The sequence below is a fragment of the Megalobrama amblycephala genome, linkage group LG23 (assembly GCF_018812025.1).
Source record: "Megalobrama amblycephala isolate DHTTF-2021 linkage group LG23, ASM1881202v1, whole genome shotgun sequence".
NCBI lineage: Eukaryota > Metazoa > Chordata > Actinopteri > Cypriniformes > Xenocyprididae > Megalobrama > Megalobrama amblycephala.
In genome coordinates, this window is record NC_063066.1 from 24,895,764 (window position 1) to 24,900,999 (window position 5,236).

A 5,236-nucleotide genomic window follows, 5' to 3' on the forward strand; every position below is an offset into this window, starting at 1 on the left:
CATTAGCAAAATTTGTCAAACTTGCGTCTGATGTGCAAAAATTAGCTCTAGCACAAGGGTAGGAAATGCAAGACGACCTTGTTGGTAATATCGCTAGCTCCTCTGTTTTATTTCTTCTAATTTTACAGCTTGGGAAGCACAACTTTTAAAGTTGAAGTTGGCAAATATGTTTTTATAAATTGCCGTCGAGTGCTATTTAAACCCTTTCCAGATCTTGCATACGAAAGACAGTACAGTCCCTCACAATGTCAGTGTTTTTTCTTAACAAGCTTGCAGCCAGTATTTCCGTTCCTCTTGTCTTTCATTGATTGATTATATTCTGTCCTCACCACAAACCCACCAGACAGGGATAACACACAAATGATTTTTCTGCTTTGCCACAGTGAGGATAAGATCAGCAGTCCCATGTCATTTTATTAAACTCTTATTTTATTCAAGAAGAATGCCTTCAAATCAATGACATTACATTAAATTTATTTGTATATTCTTTATTGCAGTTCTACGTTGTTCTGTCTGTGCAATCTAATATTCATCCTAAAGCTTCATCCCAAAGGTACTGTAATGCAATAAACAGTGTTCATTCACTATTCTGTTCTCTGTTATAAAACTGATTCTGGTACAGAATTCGGATTGGTCAATAAAAAAAATAAAAAAAACTTACATGCTGTATTTATTTCCCCAGTGGAATACAATAAATCAATAAAAAGCAGTCCATACAATTCATTGTAATGTAAGTATTCTTACGACATTCTGAAATTTGAATCCTTAATCTAAAATTTAAATTAAAAAATTATAACGTTCATGTTCAATTCTGAATAGCACATATCACATATGTTGTACAAATAAATAGTAAAGCAGCTGCAAAACATAATTAAATATATATTGCTTGTATAATTGCTTATTGCATACAATTAAATATATATTGCATATATTGCTTTGATAGCATTTCACACACAAAGAAAGATTTTTAACCAGAAAGAGAAACAACTAGAAATCCTCATGTTTCGCTACAGGCCACAGATGTTGAAGTCATTTTGTCTCCTCTCCTGGTGGAGAGATGGAATTACCCATCCTTATGTGTTCATACATCTTTCCTTCTCCAGATGACCGGCCCTCCCCTCTGGGATTGACACCTACCATTTATTCTCATTTTATGCTTTCTTCAAGACATACGGAGCTCCTTAGTGAGGTATAACCAGCCTAGCTATCAGCAGACTGTGTCGTCCGAGCTATCCTGGAGCTCTGAAGCTCCCACTGTGCCAAGCCATCAGCGACGGCCAGCATCAGAAGACTGATGCTATCCCATCATGCTGTGGGAATAAGCGGCAAAACATCAGATCAGTCCATCCTCAGTGAGGAAGGTAGAGTGGAGCCATTTGTCTCATTATCAAATGCCGTTTAATTTCAGCTTCTGATTTATGAGTTTCACTGCTCAAAGTAAGACATTCATTGCCAGTGTTTTTCTATTCTGTGGCATTTAGTTTTCATTAATGCTGCATTATGAGGCCCATGAGTCATAACTACTCTAGATCTCTCATCAAATGACGTTTTAATTTACTTATAATTTACGTATAATTAGTACAGCATAGGTTCTATTCAGAATTGAATTGACAATCAGTGAATTAAATTTGAACTGAAGAAAATGGGATAGAATCGGAATTTGAATTTAAAAGGTAGGGTATAGGCAATTTTTATGAAACCTTTTTGTTATACTGGATGAAATTGTCTTCACATTCTGATAGCAATTAATAATAGAAGTGGTCTAAAAAATTTTTACATATATCAAGTCTCAGGACCAAAAATGTTCATCCAATCATTGAATTAGGTCCAAATACACCGATAGGATGTTCTACCTGCCTATTCATTATTATTGTAATGTTATGTGCTTTGACGCATGAGCGGTAATTTAACGCAGTCTCTCATGATGATTTGCAGACTCTGCTGTATGCATTCATGTGTTTTGGAGGAGGCGTGGCTTTCGAGAGCACTGTGAAGGGAGGTCCTGTAAAGTCCCTGTAAAGTCAATTCTGAGAATTCTTTCTAAACACTTTAAAAATGTTACAAATGTATTGCTGAAACACATTACAAAGACTGAGAATTTTGTAATGCTTAAATGTAAAGTTAGAGCGTTAAACAGTTTTTCACCAAGTCTCTGTTCAGGATTTTTTGGGCGGAGCTAAAACGGGGGTCTGATGACGCACTGGGGCCCCCGAGCATAGCCCCGCCCCTAACACTATATAACTGTCGATGACGCAACGAGCGTGGCGCCACCCCTAACGCTACAGAGGCTCACTCGCTCAATCTCGAGTGTCATTACAGTTATACAGCCCTTTGCGCATTTAGCTACTAATGCCTTCGTCAATATTACATGGTGGTTATATACAATACAGCTCGGTCTCCTTATTTAAATTTCCTAAAATGATGATATGAAGGATTCTAAAGTAATCGTTCAACCGATGATATGATATGGAGCCGGACAGAGTCTCTCCCGTCCCGGCCTTCATCCTCCCGTCTCGCGGCGCCGTCATCTGTCGACTCGACAACAGTCGGCAGTACGTGCCCACCAATGAGTGTATGTTGCCGTGTGTGCTTATGTTATAAAAAGTAGGTAGTCCACAGTAACTCTATTAAAATTTGCAACCCTCTAACGTGATACTTTTTATATGCATCTGTACGTTTGACTCATTAGACAAGTCAGTTGATGAGATGGTAGCTCTCGTGAGTGGGTGTGGTTTCAGCGCAGACTGCGGACACGCCCCCAGCGTTTGAGAGCAGAGAGCGCTGCCTATTTTTTCGAGATTTTGATGACTTATTTCATTTCATTTTCATTTATATCATTCAAATTTGGCTGGGTGGTTAATAACACATTTTTCTGCAGTGTGACAAACTCAGAGCACATACTTTAAAATGACTTTACAGGGACTTTAAAGTCCCCTGAAATCAAAATTTAACTTTTTTAGCATTTAGTATGAATATGTTAACCTTAATGTTATGAATAAGCTGGTGCATTCCAAAACAATGACAAAATTCGCATTTAGGAGATATGAGCATTCAAAACTTACAGTCTCTCACTTCCGCTAAAATGCATCATGGATTTTCATGACATCATATCACACTTCAGCATCTCATCAAATCTTCTGTCCAATCAAATGCTCTCTAGAATCTGAAGTCCCGCCTCCACCTACAATATCAACAGACACTGAAGCTGCATCTGAAATCGGTCCAGTGTATGGCTTTGCAGAGATAGAGGGAACATAATTTTGGCTGTACAGCAGTTAAAATAGTGTGATTGTCCAGCTTAAGTTAGTTCAGTATTGATTCTTTCCATTGTAAAAATCATTAGTTATTAATTTACCTATACTATAAAGATGTGTACGATAATTTTCTTCTAAATACGATAATTTTGAGCTTCTGGTACGATAATTGGACATTTCCAATCTGGTAACACTGAATCGGTCATTCATTCACACATAGTAAAGTTTCTACATGGTGAATGGCACAGAGAGGGAATGATTCAGACAGTGTAAATGCTTTCCATTTAAAAGAATGAAGTCCGTCTTCATTTGATTGATATATCGCCCTGTCTTTCTGTTTCAGTTGAAATTACATCAACACATTGAATAATGCTGTGCTTTCCAAGACACTTCAGCGGGCCTTTAAGCTCTCAAAGCTAGCATGCTATTGCTAGCCTCTCCTAAATTGCATATTTTTAACAAAGAAGATTTTTTTTTTTTTTTTCATAATGATAACATTCATGGGTTCTCACACAATAATTATTTTGAAAATACAACAAACAATATAAATTAATTCAAATTTGGATTTCAATTTTTATGTTATCTGAAAGCAATATGCTGTACATTTTGTGTTGCTACTGTATAGAAAAATTATAATCTGTTTGGCCTGGCTATTGGTGAATTGTCTTGTCATTTGTTTTGGGAAACCGTAAAAATAGGTATTTGAGCATTTAGTTTTTAACTTAACAATATAAGACTATAACTCACTACCTTATAAAACAACAACCACACCGTCAATTAAACACAACGCGCGATATAGGCTACAAGCCAACCAACATTGTAGAATGTTCTCAGTTATGTCAACAAAACATTTCAAACAAATTGTCTGCTATGGCCTACGATCACATACAGGGATGGATACGCCATATTGATACTGAAGCGAATCGAGCAGAATTAATAGCGCACAAGAAATAACAAACCGCAAACTTACCGAACTCTTCTAATTCCACCGCGTGCGCCTGCTTCGCATATCCAGTACCCGCCAACATTGTTAGCGCCGAAGTTTTTACAAGGTAGAATTCAGTTGAGAGCGCCTTTTGCTCAATGGATGTGCATGCATAATGCCACTGCCACGTGCATTTTTTTGCCCCCGAATTCATCTCAAGTTTTGAATTAATTCAGGGGGTTCTCGTGAATTAATTTAAACGTGGATTTATTTTGGGCGGACTTGTTTTTAAAGCTACCATTCACTAACACGTAAATATTTTAAATAAAACTGGGAAAAGGATCCAAATTTATAGCTACAGGCTACTCGTTGAAGACCGTGCAGTAGCCTATACACTGGAAACTTCATACAGTTTTAAAGTTCCCATGAAATCAAAATGCACAAAACAGGGTATGCATTGACGTCACTTAACTGCCAGAACACACCCTCTCAGCCTGACTAAGTGGCAAAAGAGCCTGCTGCATGACTGGATTTAATAGAAGAAATTGCGAAAATGTGAGTAAAACATGAGTAGGCTAAATCAAATGATTAAATTAAAGGTTGGACTGGATAGTGTTTCTGTTACAACATATCAAAGATCCAGTGATCCATGGATATTGACATGCAGCCAGGAATCGTGTTTCAAAAACTTTTATATGTGACTGATTTAGACGCTGGGGAGATACATAAAGCAAATTTACCTATGAACGCTTTATATAAATACAATATAGGTAGGTTTATAATCCAGGTGATCACTTATATATATATATATATATATATATATATATATATATATATATATATATATATATATATATATATATATGGGCTATATATATATATCATCCTTGTTTTTGTCATTAGCCGCATTTCCATTACAGATTTGCACAAAACTTTTGCAATATTTTATAAATATTGATAAAAAATGATTGCAAAATGATGGTGTTTCCATTAACCGATGTTATGTGACCAAAACATCTTTTTTTCCTCTCGCGATAAGTTATTCCAAAAATCATGG

General features: G+C 36.4%; 1 long non-coding RNA gene across 1 annotated transcript; it reads right to left on the reverse strand.

The window, feature by feature from the left end:
- Nucleotides 1-467: 467 nt before the first annotated feature.
- Nucleotides 468-4,630, reverse strand: LOC125259204. The gene is made up of 2 exons (XR_007182750.1): nucleotides 4,225-4,630; nucleotides 468-1,310 (listed from the first exon to the last, which is right to left on the reverse strand). It is a non-coding gene; the product is annotated as an uncharacterized LOC125259204 (long non-coding RNA).
- Between the last annotated feature and the right edge of the window lie 606 nt (nucleotides 4,631-5,236).